A 20,404-nucleotide genomic window follows, 5' to 3' on the forward strand; every position below is an offset into this window, starting at 1 on the left:
GTGGTCTAGTTTCCTCTTTTTTTTTTTTCATGTGCCAATCCAATTTTCACAGCATCATTTATTGAAAAGAATGTTGTTACTCTATTGTATGCCCTTGCCTCCTTTTTCAAATATTTATTGAGCATAATGGCCTGGGTTGATTTTTGGATTCTCTGTTCTGTTCCATTTGTCTGCATGCCTGTTCTTGTGCCAGTGCCAGGCTGTTTTGATTACAGTGGCTTTGTAGTATAACTTGATATCTTGTATTGTAATTTCTCTGACCTTGTTCTTCTTTCTCAAGATTCTACAGCTATTTGGTGTCTTTGGGGTTCCATATAAATTTTTGGAGTGTTTGTTCTAGATCTGTGAAATATGCCATTGGTATTTTTATAGAGAGTCCATTGAATCCATAGATTGCTCTGGGTAGAATGGAAATTTTAATGTTGTTGACTTTATCAATCTATGAACACAGTATATTATTCCATTTGTTTATGTTTTCCTTTTTCTCTTTTTTCAACATCCTGTATTTTTCTGAGTACAGATCTTTACCTTCATGGTTAAGTTTGTTCCTAAAGTATCTTAATTGTTTTTTGTTGTTGAAATAGTAATGGGATTGCTTGTTTAGTTTCTCTTTCTGAGAGTTCATTATCTATATACCAGAGTCCCAAAGCATGGGATTTGTGCACTGGTCGGGGGAATGGCCTGTGGGGATTGGGGATCATCCCAATCAGCTGAGTGGTTGTGGACCCACTCTCTGAGCAGCTACTCCTTCTGTGGTAGCGCTGCTCATTGTGGCCAGCTGAGCAGTGCTCCCACTGTGGGAGCGAACTGACCACCAGGGGGAAGCTACCATGTTAAGCATCTGCCCACTTGTTCTCAGTGCATGTCAGAGCAATTGGTCAACTGGTCATTCTGGTTATTCTGCTGTTTAGTTGCTGTGCTTTTATTATATAGGATATAAAAGCCTAAGTGACTGGCAATTGTCAGATTGTTTGATAGGCTGACCGATAGCTATGATGCACACTGACCACCAGTGGGCAGATGCTCAATACAGGATCTGCTGTGTTGTGATGACTTTGCAGCTTCAGTTCTCAGGTAGTGAGCCTGGTTCCAGGGTGCGTCACCCAAGAACTGTCCTCTCGCAATTGGGACCCCTTGGCAGATGTTGGAGAGCCAGTTTTGGCCCAATTCCCACAAGCCAGGCTGAGGGATCCCACCAGTGCACTAATTCATGCACTGGGCCTCTAGTTGATGTACAAAAATGCCATATGTTTCTGGGTGTTAATTTTGTATGCTATGTTTTCTAATTCATCTATTAACTTTAGTAGTTTTTTGATGGAATCTTTAGGCTTTTCTATGGACAATAGCATGTTATCTGCAAATAATGACAATTTTACTTCCTCCTTTCCAATTTGGATGCCTTTTATTTTTTCTTCTTGTCTGATAACTATAGATAAAACTGTCAGTACTATGGTGAACAATAGTGGCAAAAGTGGGCATTCCTATCTTGTTCCTGTTCTTAGAGGAAATGGTTTTAATGTTTTCCCATTGAGTATGATGTTGGCTCAAGGTTTGCAATATATGGCTTTTGTTTTGTTGCATTATGATCCCTCTATTCCCACTTTACTGAGAGCTTTTATAAAAAAATAGCTTTGGATTTTGTTCATTGTTTTTCTGCATCAATTGATATGATCATGTGAATTTTGTCTTAAAAATCTGTTTATGTTAGGGGAGAATCCAAGATGGCTGCTCGGGTAGGCAACTATCCGCAGCTGCACACAACAATTTCAACAAAATACAACTAAAATATAAAATGGACATTACCCAGAACTACAGGAAAGTCGACTGACTGGAAATTCTACAACAAGAAGCAAGGAGAAAACCAGAAGGAAGCGCGGAGGAGCTGTAAAAGCCCAAGGTACAGAGACACGCAGCGTGCGCAGAGAGGACAGAGCTGGAGAGGAGGGAGGCCGAGTGCCTGGCTGGCGGTCCCAAGCGGGAAGGAGAGGAAAGCTCCGACTGTGCTGGCCCAGCTCCAACTGCTCTGAACCCCAATTCTAGGCCAGACCCCGGGGACCCAGGCTCATCCATAGGGAGCCAGGCTGTAAGGCGAGACTCCGGGGAAGCGGCGAAAGGAGGTCCTGGAGGCACGCACACTGCACGCAGAGAAGGGCCGGCTGGCTGTGCTGCGGGATTGCCCTGATGGGAAGGAGACAGGGGCTCCAGACTGCTCTGAACGCCACCTCCAATCCCACTACCAACTGAACTGAACCCCAATACCGGACTCATTGGGGGAGAGCATAGACAGTTTGGCAGCAGGCAAAAATCGAGGGCACCTTTCTCTCAGAGGCGCTCGCAACAAGTACTGAAGGACCCTGAGTCTCAGGAGTCGCATAGGGCGGGGCTGACGGAAGCCAAGGCTGTAGGCTCCACCCTGAAACCCTGCTCCATCAGGAAAGCTGCCTGCGAAAATGCCTAAACCAAATAGATCACAAGCGAAAGAAATGGAAGACAAAAAGCGACTGGATATAGAGTTCAAAACCACACTTACAAGATTGTTCAAGAATCTCCTAGAAAAGGCCGATAAAATAAACAAGACCTATGAGGATATGAAAAGGGATCAACTAGAAATAATAAGGGATCAACAAGAAATAAAGAATACATTGTCTGAAATAAAAAATATTTTATGGAGTCCTAAAAACAAAATGGAAGATCACAAGAATCAAGTCAAAGATTTGGAACATAAAGAGCCAGAAGACACTCCTCCGCAGACGCAAGAAGGCCAGAGAATCCAGAAAGTTGAAGATAATGTAAGAAACCTCTGGGACAACTTCAAGCGAACCAACATCAGAATTATGGGGGTCCCAGAAGATGAGAGAGAGCAAGATATCGAAAACATACTGAAAGAAATAGTGACAGAAAACTTTCCCCACCTGGTGAAAGAATTAGACTTACAAGTCCAGGAAGCGCACAGAACTCCAAACAAAAGGAATCCAAAGAGGACCACACCAAGACAAATCATAATTAAGATTCCAAGAGCAAAAGACAAAGAGAGAATATTAAAAGCAGCAAGAGCAAAGAAGGTAGTTACCTATAAAGGAGCACCTATACGATTGTCAGCTGATTTCTCAACAGAAACCATGCAGGCCAGACGGGAATGGCAAGAAATATTCAAGGTGATGAATAGCAAGAACCTACAGCCAAAGATAATCTATCCAGCAAAGCTATCACTCAGAATCGAAGGTCAGATAAAGAGCTTCACTAATAAAAAAAAGCTAAAGGAGTTCATCACCACCAGAATTATATGAATTGCTGAAGGGGGTTCTTTCAGAAGAGAAAGTAAATAAAGATAAAAATTATGAACAACAAATATATAACTATCAACAAGTGAATCTAAAAACCAAGGAAACTAAAAAAAAAAAAATCTGAGGAACAATATTAACTGTTGAATATAATAGAATCAGAGGTATGGAAGGGGAGTGAACTGTTTATTCCTGGCAAAAAGGGGAGAGGGGGATGTGGGAAGAGACTGAACATAAACTGTGCACCTATGGATGAGGACAATGGGGGGTGGGGAAAGGGCAGAGGGTCGAGTGAGAAGAGGGGGAAAGGAACATTTGTAATAATATGAACAATAAAAATTTATTTAAAAAAATCTGTTTATGTTATGTATCACATTTATTGATTTGGGAATATTGTACCAGCCTTGGTCATATATGATGACCAATTGGAATAAATCTCACTTGGTCATGGTATGATCTTAATGTATTGCTGGATCTGACTTGCTGATATATACATATACATAGATATATATATTCTATCTAATAAAAGAGCAATATGCAAATTAATCATTACTCCACTACACCCACAAGCCATGCCCACCGCAATGCCCATCAGCCAATCAGGAGCAAGTATGCAAATTAACCCAACCAAGATGGCTGTGGCCATGGAGAGAGCAAGAGGGAGGCTTGGGTTTTCCTGGCAATGGAGGAAGCCATGCTTTCCACACACCCTGGCCGGCTACAAAGTTTCAATTATAGAAGATAAATAAATCCCAACAGGAATGACTGCCTCCACAGTACAAGCAGAGGGCTTGACTCTGCTTGAGGCTACAAAGTTTCAATTGTAGAAGGTAAATAAATTCCAGACACCAGGACCTCAGCTTGGGTTGCCAGGGGGTGTGGCTGGCCTGCAAATCACTACAGGCCCCTCACCCAGGCCACCCCATGCCCCAAGGGAATCCTCACCCTTATCCGGGACACCCTTCAGGGCAAACCAGCTGGGCCCCACCCATGCACCAGGTCTCTATCCTATCTAATAAAAGAGTAATATGCAGATTGACCATTACTCAAACACACAAGATGGCTGCCCCCATGTGGTCAAAGATCCTGCCCCATGTAGACACAAGATGGCCACCACAAGATGGCCAGCAGGGGAGGACAGTTGGGAGGGGCCAGGCCTGCAAAGGAGGGCAGTTGGGCGTGATCAACCCTGCAAGGGTTGGCAGGTAGGGGTGACCAGGCAGTCAAGGAGGGAAGTTGGGGGCAATCAGGCTGGCAGGGGAGTGGTTAGGAGGTGATCAGGCTGGCAGGCAGAAGCAGTTAGGGGCAATCAGGAAGGCAGGCAGGCAAGCAGTTGGGAGCCAGCAGTCCTGGATTATGAGAGGGATGTCCCAGATTAGAGAGGGTACAGGCTGGATTGAGGGACACCCCCTCCCTGCATGAATTTTGTGCACTGGGCCTCTAGTGTGTGTTGTGTGTGTGTAATGTAATTTTATTGTTTCAGAGAAGAAGGGAGAGGGAGAGAGAGAGAGATAGAAACTTAAATAACAAGAGAGAATCACTGGCTGCATCTTGCATGCCCTACACTGGCAATTGAGTTCAGCACTTGGGCATATACCCTGACTATGAATCAAATCAAGGTTCTCCTGTTCTTAGGTCAGCACTCAACCTCTGAGCCATACTGGCAGGGACGATTTGCTGATATTTTGTTGAGAATTTTAGCATCTATGTTCATCAGAGATATTGGTTTATAAATCTCATTTTTCGCAGTACTTTTATCTGGTTTTGGAATTAGGCTAATGCTGATTTTATAACAAGAGCTTGGAAGTTTTCCTTCTTTAATCTTTAAAAAATAATTTGAGGTGGATAGGTGATAGTTATTCTTTGAATGTTTGGTAAAACTCCCCTGTGAAGCCATGTGGACCAGGCTTTTGTTTGCTGAAAGTTTTTTAAATTATTGCTTCATTTCATCAGTAGTTATTGGCTTAATCAGGATTTTTTATTCTTTCTAACTGAATTTTAGAAGATTGTATTTTTCCAAGAATATATCCATTTCATCCAGGTTGTCCAGTTTTTTTGGAATATAGTTGTTTATAGTATTTTTTTAAAAAAAACAAACATATCTTTGCATTTCTGTGGGGTCAGTTGTTACTTTGCCTTTTTAATTTCTGATTTTGTTTATTTAGGTCCTCTTTGTTTCTTGATAACTCTGAATAGAGGTTTATCAATCCTGTTTATCTTTTCAAAGAACCAGCTCTTGCTTTTATTGGTGTTTTATACTATATATATATATATATATATATATATATATATATATATATATATTTGTCTCTATGTTATTTACTTCCTTGCTGATCTTGAGTATTCCCTCCCTTTTACTCACTCTGGGCTTTTGTTGTTGTTGTTATTTTTCTAATTCTTTTTTTATATCATTTTTTAATTTTTAATTTTTAAAATTTCTTTATTGATTAAGGTATCACATATTTGTCCTCAAACCCCCATTCCAATCCCCCACCCTTTCCCACTCATGCCCCCACTTCCCTATTGTCCTTGACCACTGGTTAGGCTCATATGTATGCACATAAGTCCTTTGGTTGATCTCTCCTCTTTATCCCCACTCTCTCTTTGAGGTCCAACAGTCTGATCCATGGCTCCTTATCTCTGGGTCTGTTCTTGTTCATCAGTCTATGTTGTTCACCATTTTCCCTAGATGAGTGAGATCATATCCTACTGGAAATATACTTATAAGAATAAAAAATGAGACAAGCAATAATCGTTATGCTGAAAGGCATATGAATCAGTCTGTAGTGAGTTTCTTTCTGGGCCAACAGTTCTTTTGAGACCCAATTTCAATGTCAAACAGTTCCTTATGTGTACATGTCAGCAATGCTATTTCAGTTCTGAATGGTGGACAAATGGTGGTAATGCAGGTCCAACCCTCCTTTGTTTGGTCCTGGGCATCCTTCAGTAACACACAGCTGCTGTCTGCTAGTATGGTCTTTTTCTAAATCTTTAAGGGTTACACAACTTATGAAAAATTTTTCTTGTTTTCTTTGAGGTAGGTCTGCTATGGACTTCCCTCTCAGACCTGCTTTCACTGTGTCCATAAATTTTCAGATGTGTGTTAATTTTTATTTGTTTCCAAGATGTTTTTTAATTTCTTCTTTGACCTCATTGTTTAAAAGTATGCTATTTAGCTTCTAGGTGTTTGTTTATGAGTAGTTGATTTCTAATTTTAGTGTAGTTGATTTCTAATTTCATGTGATTGTGATATGGGAAGATGCTTGATATAATTTCAATCTTCTTGAACTTGTGGAAACATGTGGTCTATCTTTGAAAATGTCCCATGTGTACTTGGGAAGAATGTGCATTCTATAGATTTGGGGTGAAATGCTCTTAAAATGTCAATTAATTCCATCTGATCTAATTGGATCAACCAAAGGACTTATGTGCATACATATGAGCCTACCAGTGTGTTGTTTAGGATTGCTGTTTCCTTGTTGATTTTTTGTTTAGAGGATCTATCTAGTGATGTCAGTGGGGTGTTAAAGTCCCCTACTATGATTTTATTGCTGTCCCTCTCTCCCTTAAAATCCTTCAGAAGTTTTATATATATATATATATTTGAATGCTCCTGTATTTTGTGCATATATGTTTACCAGGATTATATCCTCTTGTTGGATGGACTCCTTTAGTATTATGGATTGGCCTTCATTCTCTCTTCTTATGGCCTTCAGTTTGAAGTCCATTTTGTCAAATGTGAGTATTGCTACCCCAGCTTGTTTTTCATTTCTATTTTCCTGGAAATTTTTTTCTATCCCTTTACTTTCATTCTGTGTGAGTCCATTATTGTGAGGTGAGTCTCTTGTAGACAGCATATATATGGGTCATGTTTTCTTATTCATTCAGCTATCCTATTTTTTTTAATCAGAGCATTTAAGCTTTTTTACCTTTAAGGTTATTATTGATAGGTGCTTATTTATTTCCATTTTGTACTTTATGCTTGTTTTGTTTTGTTCACTTTCTCTTCATTTCTTCTTACACCAGTCCCTTTAGCATTTCTTGCAGTGTTGGTTTGGTCTATTATACTTTTTAATCCTGTTTTTGTCTAGGAAGCTCTTTATTTCACCTTTGATTTGATAGCCTTGCTAGATAGAATAGTCTTTGGTTCAGTCCCCTTGTTTTTTTTTGTTTGTTTTGTTGTTGTTGTTGTTTTTTTTTTTTTTTTTTTTTTTTTTTTTTTTTTTTTTTTTTTTTTTACCTTATATACTTTCACTCTCTTCTGGCTTGAAGTGTTTCTATTGAGAAGTAAACTGACATTCTAATGGGAGCTCCCTTGCAGGTAACTTTCTCTCTTTTGCTGCCTTTAAGATTCTGTCTTTGTTGTTAATGTTTGCCATTTAATATGTTCCTAGGTGTGGGTATTTTGAAGTTCATTTTGGCTACTCTCTAAGTTTCCTGGACTTGAGTGACTTTTTCTTTTACCAGGTTAGGAAAAATTCTACCATTATTTCTCCAAACAGATTCTCTGTTTCTTGCTTGGGTTCTTCTCCTTCTGGTACCTCTATGATGAGAATATTGTTATGTTTTATATTGTCCCAAAGCTCCCTTAAACTCTTCTTGTGCTTTTTAATATTTTCCCCCCATTTGCTGCTCTGAATGGGTGTTTTTTTCTACCTTGTCATCTAATTCACCAATTCATTCCTCAGCTTCTTCTAGTCTACTGTTGGAATCTCCAAGGGTGTTCTTTATTTTGGCTATGTCATTTCAAACCCAATTGATTTTTATTTATTGTTTTAAGATCTCTTTTCATGTTGGTGTAGCTCTCATTGAGAATCTTATAATTCTCATTAAGTTGCTTGTAATTCTCACTGAATCATTTAAGCACCCTTACTACCATTACTCTGAATTATTTACCTGACAAATTGTTTACCTCCATTTCATTTCATTCATTTTCTGGTGTTTCCTCCTTTTATTTAATTTAGGGGTTGTTTCTTTGTCTCCCCATTTTTGCTGTTCCTGCGTCTATGTATTATGCCTATGAGTAGTTGATAGATAGAATAGATAGATAGATAGATGAAACTGCTAATGCCTTCCAGATTTTGTGGAGTGGTCTTATGTAGTTGGTGTTTTGTAGGGCCCAGTGGTGTAGTATTTTAGATCTCCTGAGCTAGGTGCTCTAGGAGAGCCATTACTTGAGTTATTTGGGTTGCCCTGTTGTAGTTGTGTTTTGAATGTTATTATCATGACATGATGGAATCTCCTCTCAGGCTGGCTGACTATATGGCTCACCCTGATTATGTCATGCTAGCTGTTGTGGAGGTGCTAATTGAACAGAACAAAACACAATTGAAAAAAATATATATATACATAAGACCCATACAGCACCAACAAAAGAAACCACCAGAGTTAGTAAAGAGAAAAGAGTATAAGAATGATTTTTTTAAATATATATTTTATTGATTTTTTGCAGAGAAGAAGAGAGAAAGATAGAGAGTTAGAAACATTGATGATATAAAAACATCAATCAGCTGCCTCTTGCACACCCCCTACTGGGGATGAGACCGCAACCAATGTACATGCCCTTGACCGGAATCGAACCTGGGAACTTTCAGTCTGCAGGACGATGCTCTATTCACTGAGCCAAACCGGTTTTGGCAAGAATGAGTTTTTTAAAATAGGAAAGAAAAAAAATACTAAGATAAAACAAAACAAATCAACAAAGAAAGCACAAACAAATAAAACACACACACACACACACACACACACACACACACACACACGGGGGGGGGGGGCAGAATATGTAGATACAGGGCTGAAATGAAGAAAGTAAGAATAAATAATTAGAAGAATAGGGGAAGGAAAATGGTTCAAAATAAAGGAGAAATAAACAGAATGAATAGATAAGAAAAAAATTGAAAAGGAAAATATAGGAGAAAGTAGATGGCCCTAAATTAAGAAAAATAAAACATGAGTAAGCAGGAAAAAAGCAAAGAGAAAGAAAATAGAGGGAAAAAATTGAGTAGTAAAAATAAGAAAAAATTAGAAAAAAATAAGAAAAAATAAGAAAAAAAAAACATTGAGTAAGCAAAGAGAAGAGGGAAATTAGATATGTGAACAAAACAACAGAGACTAGAATAATAACAAATAAATAAAGCAGATAAAGAAGACAAATATTAAAAGGGAAAAAAAGAAAGGAAAAAGAAAAACTCAAAAAAGAAAAGAGAAGATAAAGGAGAAAAAAGGAGAAAAACGAAGTGGTGTTTGTTTTTGTAGCATTTAATGCCCCATGGGAACTCACTTTGGATCCCACTTTTGTTTTCTGTCTGCCATTTCTGGGCTTCCTGTTAGGATCTTAGGTGCTAACCACTGTTATGCACTGTCTTTTGGCTTTTGGCCACCTGCTTGAAGCTCCAAGGGATCCACCAGTCCACTGCTTGTGTCGGTCTCCACATGCCTTGGTTGCAAGCAAGAGGGGCAAATCTGCCCCCTAAAGTAGGTTTGTTAGCCGCACAGGACCCCGGGCTGGGTCAGCAAACTTCCTTTGGCTCCCCTGGCTCTGCCTCTTTCCACCTTTGCCTGCTAGCCAAGTGTCAATCTTAATTACTCGAAAGTATTTTTTTGAAAGGGCTTTAGGCAGAGGAGGTGCTGTTTAGCTTTCAGGGAATATGGTGGTTGTTTTTTTTTTTCTGTTCCAGAGCTAATCCTTCACAAATGTAGGACAGAGATCCAGGTATTGAGACCAACGGGGTTGGCTGGAAACCTGGAGTTTTTATCAGTTCTCCTATGTGGAGAAAACATCAGTCTGCTTCCCATGATATTGGGGCAGACGGCCCCTCCCCCAATCCAGTCACTGATGGCATCTTGAGACTGTTCAAAGCTTGACCTCTGCTTTTGTTTCTTCTGAAAAAGCTCAAAATGCAGTGTTGCAGGCAGGGCACCTGAAGGTGGAGCAAGCTGTATCACACAGGGTGGGGCTTTTTCCTTTACCTGCCCTCTGGCTGCTGGGAGTGGCTAGCTCCTCTCAGGAAAAATGGCTGTTTTGGTTTGGGAACCTATGACCAAATGCTTCTGGATGCTATTCCACCAAGTCTCTCTGCAATGCTTCCCACCCAGCCTCTCCCCAGGCACTTGGAGTCCATGTCTCCCTCCCTGCACTGAAGCCTCCGGTTACAAATGACAACTCCTGAGCTCTCTGTTTAGAGAAGAAAAACAAAAACAAACAAACAAACAAAACTATCGTTTCTCTCCCACCAGCTGTGGTGTATGAGCTCCAGGCTCTGTTGCAGCCAGCAGCTCTGCTGCCTTTCACAGCTAATGATATGGGTGCTGTGGGTCTCAGATCTGGTGTGCTGGTTTGTGGAGCTCAGCTTGGGCTCTGGGCCTCTATCTTCTGAGGGAACAGACTCTCCCATAGGCGGGAGGTCCCTCCTCCTTCTTGGCCAGATGGGAAGCTGAGTCAGTTCCTCTCATGACCTCACCCTTCCTAACAGTCTTTAGGTATTTTCTGTCCTTCCTTGATATCTATCATCTTTCTATTATCTATCTATCTATCTATCTATCTATCTATCTATCTATCTATCTATCTAGTCATTTACCTACCTCTGGACATAGTGACACTCTTGAAGGTAGATAGGGCCATACTTCTGAGAATTGAATTTGAGAGAAAAATATAGTTGTATTTTTAGAAGCTGAAATGTTAGCTCCAAGGTTTATACCTCTGCTCTACTTCTTACTAAATGTGGCCCCATCACATTATGACAAATTCTTCATTTTCTGAGGTTTGCTTCCTTTGCTTTTGCTCATGCCCCCTTTTCCTTCCCAGAAGTTCTCATGGAAGTCACATCCACTGGGCACCTTTCTCTGACTCTCTTCCCCTCACCTGTGCTATAGGAAAGCCCGGTGTTGGCCCAGGTCTCAAGATCTGGATAGGATTTACTCAGGTCTTGTGTGTGTGTGTGTGTGTGTGTGTGTGTGTGTGTGTGTGTCTGGTGATTATGAACTAAATGTTACAATCCTGCCAATTTCCAGCCTTGGCCAAAATGATAATTTCTCTAAATGTTGTGGCTTTTTATCTTCGGATCTCTCCCTTCATGATAAAAATGATCTGAATTTTGTTCTGAGCAGAAGAATATTTATTGAAGGTTTATGGTTCATAGAGAGTGCTTTTGAAAGCAAAGAACTTAAAATCAACATTACTTTTATTTAAAAAAATATTTTTATTGATTTCAGAGAGGCAGAGAGAGAGAAAGCAAGATAGAAACATCAATGATGAGAGAGAATAATTGATTGGCTGCCTCCTGCACATCCCCTACTGGGGACTGAGCCTGAAACCTAGGCATGTGCCTTTGACTAGAATTAAACCTGGGACTGTTCAGTCTGTAGGCCAACTTTCTATCCACTGAGCCAAACCAGGTAGGGCCACACTACTCTTTAAACTTGTGCTCCAGCTAGGATTTCTTATAGCTGGACAATCAGTCCTATCCCCACCCCCACCTTTTTCAGAAATTCCCACCCTTGACTGTTGACTCTTCTTTCCAGCAACATCTGTCTCTCATATGCCAAATCCTGACCTAGAAGTTGATTTCCCAAATAAAGCCAGACTTCTAGAGAGACCTCTTGGCTGTTTAGATAAAACTGTTTTTTATTTCTTTATATAGCAACTACTACACTATAGCATAATCATCTGTTTCTGTTCTCTCTCTCCAAAACCAGGCTGAACTCTCCCTGAAGGCCTCATCTTTTGATCTGTGTATGCCTAGTATTTGGCAAGGGGACTTATAAGCACTCAATAAGCCCATCTGTTGCAAGACTGAATGACTGTTCAGAAGAGAAGAGGCAAATAGGCCTGTCAGGCAGCATAGCTATGGAGATTCTACTTCACAGTACCCTTAGGGTCATACCAGGTAGTCTGTTGTGAGGTGATGGTGGAGTTTTGGGGAGGGATGTGTGGTGTGGCTTAGCAACATTTCCTCCCTCTCCTGTTACTCAGAATGTTCAAAACCAAACAATTTTTATGGCAAGACTAAGTTATTTTTTTAACCTATATCACTTACTAATAGGTAAGATCTTTCCTTTTATCTCAGCTGAAAAGTTACTTTTTTCATTTCTAAACATTTATTTTATTATATCTTTCTTTGCTGGAAACAGAAGAAGATTTTTCTTTGACATAACTGTGCCAGGGTAACAAAACAAATGCTTTTCTAAATTAGAGCAGATGTTGATATGGTTGTAGTCTTTTTTTTTTTTTTAACCCATCACAAATTTGTGTGTCATCTTTGCACAGGGATCATGCTGGTTTTCTCTGTATTGTTCCAATTTTAGTATGTGGGCTGCAGAAGCAAGCATGGCAGCAGTCTTTTACATTTCATACAAGCTATTGTCAAGATGATGTTTTTGGCTGTTTTGCAGATGGCCCATCTGATCTAGTTCTGTTATCAATGTTATTTTTATCTTCTGCATCATCTTCATTATCACTGTCCAAGGCTTTGTTTGGAGCCACTCTGTCCTGATGTTCGAGACCCACAGGTTGAAAACCGATTATGTACAGCCTAAGACCATCGGAAAACACAGATATTTACATTATGATTCATTATCAGTAGCAAAATTACAGTTATGCAGAAGCAACGAAAATAATTTTATGGTTGGGAGTCACCACAACATGAGGAACTGTATTAAAGGGTCACGGCATTAGAAAGGTTGAGAACCACTGGATCATCCTGGGGTACCTCACAGGATACCTGCAGCTGTTGCCGCTGCCAGTCCAGACCAATGTACTCACCCCAAATCTCCATGGTAACCATTGAGCTACCAGAATAGGCCACTGGGAACTAACACCTGGAAGCAGAAACTAGCCCTCAGCTGGCTCAGGCGGGAGAAGGGTGAAAACAGTAATTTTTAAAAGGACCACAAGGGTAATAAATATTGAGAATCTAAATATTTATACCCAAGAAGCTACTTTATCAGAAAGTTAACTGGGAACAATGAGAGGATTTCCAAGATCCCAGAAGCTGTTTTCTGTTCCTGGCAGGGACAAATTCAGTTAGCTGTGGCCGATAAAGCTCTGGCCTGGGGTGCAACTTAGTTTCTCTGGCCTGCTCAGAGCTGGCACTCGCGCACTTGGACTGCCCTAAACCAGAGTGGGCTGGTAACCAAGAACAGAAATGCCTTCTGAATATGGGTCACATTTCCATATTAGCTTAGCTTAACCCAGGAAGAACATTCAGATTTACTGTCCATCTGAAATCTAGAAAACCGTACAAATTTAAGTTTCTTGAAACACATGCGCTAAAAAAGTTGCCCATGAGTCAAGTAGTCATAAATAATGAAGCAGATTTCCCTCTGCATGGGAATGCACATACTCACTGTGGATGTTTTCCTTTCTTTTGCTTGTTTCCTAGCCTCCGTGAAGGGAAGCTGGTGGGGTCCTGGAATCTGGATCGAGGCTGTGGAGTGTGGCTGAAGAAGGGCTCCTGTCAAGTCTCTGACTTAGGGGAGGCCTCACAGCCTGGTATAGGGGCTGGCAACTCACCGAGAGTTTTGATCTTCAGGCATATATTAGGGGCACAGTCAGTGACTAAACCACAGCATTCAACAACACCTGTACTAGTACAGGCTCCGCACTGAGAACACAGTTTGACCAGGAGCCAGACAGTTGAGCTGCTTCTGCCCGGCCTCACAGCTTTCCCCAGGAATTCTGTTCTGTAACATCGCAGTAAACACTGCATTATCAAATACTGAGTCATTGCTCCTAATGGTAGGACCTGTTGCTGTCTGTGGAAATTGTATTCTCTCAGGGGATTTCAAGAAAAGCATTCCAAGGACCCAAATGTGGAAGACTGTGATGTGGCAAGATTTATTCAGGTAGAAATAGAAGGCTGCCCTGGGTTTTCAATGTCCCATTTCCCTCAGTCCAATCTTGTCTTCTTCAAGGCAAAAATAAAGGCCAGTTCCAGAGTTTCTGTTTCATATTAAAGCTTAGTTCTTTGGAGCCTGTATGGGCATGAGAAATAGTTCTTTGTTTCCCTGGGGTTATGTTCTCTTGGGCTTGGAAAAGACCAGGATCCCTTTCAAAATGACCAATCAACTTCCCAAGCTTTTGTGTGTTTCTGGTGGGTCCACCCTCTGACCAACCTATTTTCCTTTTCCAGATTGGTTTGACAGATCTCTACAGTTGCATGCCTCATAGAAATACTTCCCCCCTGCACCATTTTGCCTTTATTGCACATGCGCTCACCTTCCCCTTTGTTCTATCCTTTCTCCAGTGATCTGTGGAAACAGATCAGTGGTTCCCTGGGGAGTATATAAAGTTGGGCTGGCAACCATGAGCCCCATGAAGCAATTAGGCTCAATAATGTCCAATTTCCTTTGCTTCCTTTTTTGTTAAGCTGACTATACCCATGGTAACATTTCCTTCTTCCCACTTCCTCCCCCTCCCCCCCAACTACCCCACCAAAGACTTGTATTCTTACAAAGATACATAGATGAAGGTCTCATCTTCTGTAGCTGCTTCTTGCTGTCAAGGGGTGTAGTCTTTTTCTTTTTTTTTTTTTTAATATATTTTATTGATTTTTTACAGAGAGGAAGGGAGAGAGATAGAGAGCTAGAAACATCAATGAGAGAGAAACATCGACCAGCTGCCTCCTGCACACCCCCTACTGGGGATGTGCCCGCAACCAATGTACATGCCCCTGACTCGAATCGAACCTGGGACCTTTCAGTCCGCAGACCGACGCTCTACCACTGAGCCAAACTGGTTTCGGCAAGGGGTGTAGTCTTGCCTATTCCCAGGCACAGAGGTTCTTCCTATCTGTCAAAGGAAGAAAGGAGAAAAGGGGAAGGGGGTCTTTATTCAGAGAAGGGGGATTTTGCAAAGTCAAGGTCAGTTTGGCACTAACCTTAGGAAGCAGCATACACAATGTCAACAGGATGGCACTGTCGCACATGTGTCAAACACAAGGCCCGAGGGCCAAATCCGTCCCGCCAGGCCTTGCAATGTGGCCCAAACCGCGCTGTCATCACTGCGCTCCGCTGCGTTTCCATCACAATGACAGTTTATGACTGTTGAGTAAACCATTCGGCCCGCGATTTAGGCTGGATTTTAGATTTTGGCCCCTTCTCTGATTGAGTTCGACACCCCTAGAGGATGGCCTTGCTGAACAAGCTGTCATCATTGTAATTGTAGAGGTAAAAAATTTGACGAGAAGGTTAAAAGGAATAATCCAAAAATGAGAAGAATTATTGCAACTGAAGATCTGGTGAGAAGTAAAAATGTAGTGATAGAGTGAGGAACTAACTTTACAGTGTCCCAGATTAAGTTGAAGGAGTGGCTTCCCTGGATGGAGGTAGTCACACCTGTCTGAAGTTCTTTTGTCTACCATCCTTATCTCAAATTAGGCTGAGGGGAACATTATAAGATTTTCCCCTGGAGAACCTTTAGGCCCTTTATGTCTGAATCATTTGGGCAGAAAAGGGAAAGCAGTTTCAAGTAATGCTGACAGTCCACTCCATATTTTCACCAACTCAACCATCTAGTTCTGACAAGTTAATCCAGCCAAACCAATGAGTCTCATTTCAGGAGCTAGCAATGCAGATGAGCTCCTAAAGTAAGGTCTATACTGTGTATACAAGCAATCAGGTGAATAAGTTCATAGGCATACATCCTATGAAAACAGAACGCAGGAACAAAACACAAAGGTAATGAGCACAGCAAGTAATAAACCAGTTCCTGAGTCTGTAAGACTATCAGTTGAAGAGACTTTCAGATTTAAGGTTTTCGCTGGAATGAAATCAAGCATTGACAATGTGATAGATTCTCTTTGTCTGTAGTTTGAACATCTTTCATGATGCCAGCAGGTGCTGAGGTAAATTCTGGGAGAGAAAACTTCCATCCTCATAAAAGAGGGAGATATTAGGTAGGTTGGAATGCTGAGGCTGGCAGTGGTGTGTTGTCCCCAATTTTTCCTAGCTTCTTTATTTAAATCTAGTTAACTTTCTCTACTAACACTGTAAGCACGGCCTTTTCATCAACTAATCAATACAGAACCTTGTTTTATGTATGTTCTGTATAAAAACACCTTATTTAGAATAAATTGTTGATTCATTAACATTGAACTCTTGCCATTAACATTCTAACACAGACCTGAATGAAGCACATCTAACACATTTTCTCACAAAGCACATCACAGTCTTCCTGCCCATAGGAACACCGGCTAGCACTTCATTGTTATGCTTGGAGCCATTTTCAATGGGAAAATCACCTGCAAGAAGCAGAAAACAGAAAACTAGATCATGAAAAGGAAATGTTTACAGTGTGAGAGCCTCCCTTACTTGAACTTAGAGAATGTGCAAGATAGGAGGCTCAAAATTTTCTCTACTCTGGGTACACTTGTGTACAAATGAGCATGAAAACCCTGCAGGTATTGATTTTGGAGTAAGTTATAGAGAAAAGGTGAATTCATAAATACAGAAACTGTGATAATGATCAACTGTGTCTATGTATGTATGTAAATGGAATTATCTATTAAAGTTGGACACATATAACACCTACAGGCATACATAGGTATGTATTTTAAAAAGGAAATTTAAACTCTATACCTACCCACTTCAGTATGAGAAGGCATGACCCATATTTGCCAATGTTATCTCTGATAAGGGTTTAATCTCCAACATTTACAGAGAACTCATACATCTTAACAAAAGGAAGATAAACAATCCAATAAAAAACTGGGCAAAGGCCTAAATAAACACTTTTTGAAAGAGAACATACAGAAAGCCGAGAGACATATGAAAACATACTCAAAGTCACTAATAATCCGAGAGATGCAAATTAAAACAACAATGAGTTTCCATCTCACACTTGTCAGAATGGCTATTATCAACAACTCAACAAATGACAAGTGCTGGTGAGGATGCGGAGAAAAAGGAACCTTCCTTCACTGCTGGTGGGAATGCAGACTGGTGCAGCCACTGTGGCATTTCCTCCAAAAATTAAAAATGGAACAGACATTTGACCCAGTAATACCACTTCTAGGAATATATCCCGAGAAAACAGAAACACCAATCAGAAAGAATATATGCACCCTCATTTTCATAGCAGCACAATTCACAATAGTTAAGATTTGGAAACAGCCTAAATACCCATCAGCAGATGAGTAGATTAGAAAAATGTGGTACATCTACACAATGGAATACTATGCTGCTGTAAAAAATAAGGAATTCTTACCATTTGCAACAGCCTGGATGGAATTGGAGAGCATTATGCTAAGCGAAATAAGCCAGTCAAGTGTAAGAAAAATACCACATGATCTCACTCATTTGTGGAATATAAAGAACATTATAAACTAATGAACAAAAATAGATATAGAGACTAAGAATCATCCAACAGACTGTCAAATTACAGTGAGAAGGCTGGAGAGGGTTGAGGTGGGGGGAGTACATGATTAACGGAAGGATTTGTATGCATGCATATAAGCATAAGCAATGGATGAAAGACACTGGGAAGGGGGGGTGGTTTGACAGCATGTGCGGGGCGGGGGAGCGGGGGGAGGAAGGGGACGTCAGGGGAAGGTCAATGGGGGAAAAAGGATATATATGTACTACTATTTGTAATACTTGAAACAATAAAATAAAATAAAAAAGAAAGAGAAGGCGTGACTCTAAAGGCACCAACATCAATGTCACCTCCTATAGCTGAGTGAAGCAATCTTCTGGCTACTTGGTTTCAAAACTCTTTAGGGTAGAAATTTCCAAATCTAATAATGCAACACCTGTTTAACCCTGCTTGCATATTCCCAGAGAACCTTGTTAAAACGGTGTGTTCATGGGTCCCAACCACATTCCTGACCTATTAAAACAGACTGGGATAAGAGAGGACTGGAGTCTAGGAACATGAATCTTTATTTTATAAAGTTTATAAAGCTCACAATTCAAGTCTGAGAATCACTGAAGAGGTTTCCAGAGTTATAGAAGTCAGCCCTTCACACTTTTGTTTGACCTCAGGACAAGAGACAAATTGTGGACTCTTATTTGCCCTTCCCTCTCACCCTTTGAGCAGATGAAACCAGACTAAATTTGATTTCAAAGAGAGAAAAATGTTGTATGACTTGTTGGTAGTTCTATTTAGAGTTGGGTGACCTATCTTATGTTGTTGTTGTTATATAACTTCTCTATATCTTATTTGTAAAGTGAGGATAATATTAGTTTTCTCTTAAGGCTGTCATAAAATTACAGATATTTATACACATAGAACATGAAGAACAGTGCTTGTTATTATTACTAACTCATTTTGCTGGGACTTCAGTTAGATCCCTACAGCCAGGCATCACCCCTTTTCCCATGCTCACTTTTTAGCTACATGAATCTCACTTTTTTCCCAGACCTTTCCTATTTTAGTCTGGATGTTTCTGTTTTAAATAATTACCTTTCAAAACAATTGTATTTAAAAGAAAAATAGGAGTACACATCCATTTGGATGGCTGAAAAAAAAAAAGACAATATCCAATGTTGGTAATGATTTATAGAAAAAGTGGAATTTTCAAACCTTGTTGTTGGCAATATAAATTGGTACAATCACTTTGGAAACCTTTTGACATTATTATAGTTGAATATGCACACACACTGTGATATTGCAATTCCACTTCTAAAGGTCTAGGTATGGAAAGGGAGAAAAAAAATTTTATTTAACCTTTGGGCTCTGTGACTGGGCCTAAGAATTAAAGTGACATAAGACCGATTAATAGGAAAAAAGCATACACATTTTATTTAATAAATTTATGTTCATATTGGAGCATTCACAGGAAAAATAAGACTCCCAAAAGAAGGTAGGCCTGAGAGATTTTTAACACAGAATAAGTTGAATTTTAGATAAAAATTATTGTATGTATGCATGAGACATACAACCTGCAGTGTTGATGGAGGTGTGGGAAAACAGGTGTTATCATACACTTTTGGGAAGAGTAAATGGAAACACTTTTTGGAGAGCATTTTGTTAATATCTACAAATATTAAAAATAAACATACCTTTTGACCTAGTTTCCCTGTAAGGATTGACCATACAGACTAACATTAATTTTAAAAAATTGATGTTTATTGTTGAAAGTATTGTAGATTACAAATGTCCCCTTATTTCCCCCATTGACCTCCTCCACATCGCTCCTGTCCCTTCTCCAGGCTTTTACTACCCCATTGTCCATGTCCATGGATTATGCATAAACGCTTATAAGTTCTTTGGTTAATCTCTCCCCTCCCCTACCTCTTCCCTCTGAAATATGTTAGTCTGTTGCATGCTTCAATGTCTCTGGATTTATTTTGTTTCTCAGTTTATTTTGTTCATTAGATTCCACATATAAGTGAGATCATGTGATAATTGTCTTTTTCTGTCTGGCTTATTTCACTTAGAATAATACTCTCCAGGTTCCTCCATGCTGTCTCAAAGGGTAAGAGATCCTTCTCTTTTACAGATGCATAGTATTCGATTGTATAAATGTACCACCATTGTTTTATTCATTCATCTACTGATGGGCACTTAAGCTGTTTCCAGCTTAGCTATTGCAAATAACTCTGCTATGAACATAGGGGTGTATATATTCTTTCTGATTGGTGTTTCCGATTTCTTAGGATATGCTAGTATTCTTAGAAGTGGGATCACTGGGTCAAATGGCAGTTCCCTTTTTAATTTTTTGAGGAAACTCCACTGTTTTTCACAGGGGTTGTACCAGTCTGCATTCCCACCAGCAGTGTATTATGGTTCCTTTTACTCCACATCCTCACCAGCACTTGTTGTTTGTTGATTTACTGATGATAGCCATCTGGCAAGTGTGAGGTGGTACCTCATTGATGATTACGTTGAGCATTTTTTCATATGTGTCTTGGCCATTTGTATGCCCTCTTTGGAGAAGTGTCTGTCAGGTTTTCTGATCATTTTTAATTAATTGAGTTGTTTATCTTCCATTTTTTAGTTGTATGAGTACTTTATATATCTTGGGATCTGCACAGCAAAAGAAACCAGCATCAAAATGAAAAGAGAAATCACTGTATGGAAGAACATATTTGCCAATGACACATCTGATAAGGGTTTAACTCATGTAGTAGCCTTCTATGTCTCTTCTTATGGCCTTTGCCTTGTAGTCTATTTTAAGTATTTC

General features: G+C 40.0%; 1 non-coding gene across 1 annotated transcript; it reads right to left on the reverse strand.

Moving 5' to 3' along the window:
- Positions 1-12,501: 12,501 nt before the first annotated feature.
- On the reverse strand, positions 12,502-12,606 carry LOC118725038. Its single transcript, XR_004989800.1, has one exon. It is a non-coding gene; the product is annotated as a U6 spliceosomal RNA (small nuclear RNA).
- Between the last annotated feature and the right edge of the window lie 7,798 nt (positions 12,607-20,404).

The sequence above is a fragment of the Pipistrellus kuhlii genome, unplaced genomic scaffold (assembly GCF_014108245.1).
Source record: "Pipistrellus kuhlii isolate mPipKuh1 unplaced genomic scaffold, mPipKuh1.p scaffold_m20_p_2, whole genome shotgun sequence".
Classification (NCBI taxonomy): domain Eukaryota; kingdom Metazoa; phylum Chordata; class Mammalia; order Chiroptera; family Vespertilionidae; genus Pipistrellus; species Pipistrellus kuhlii.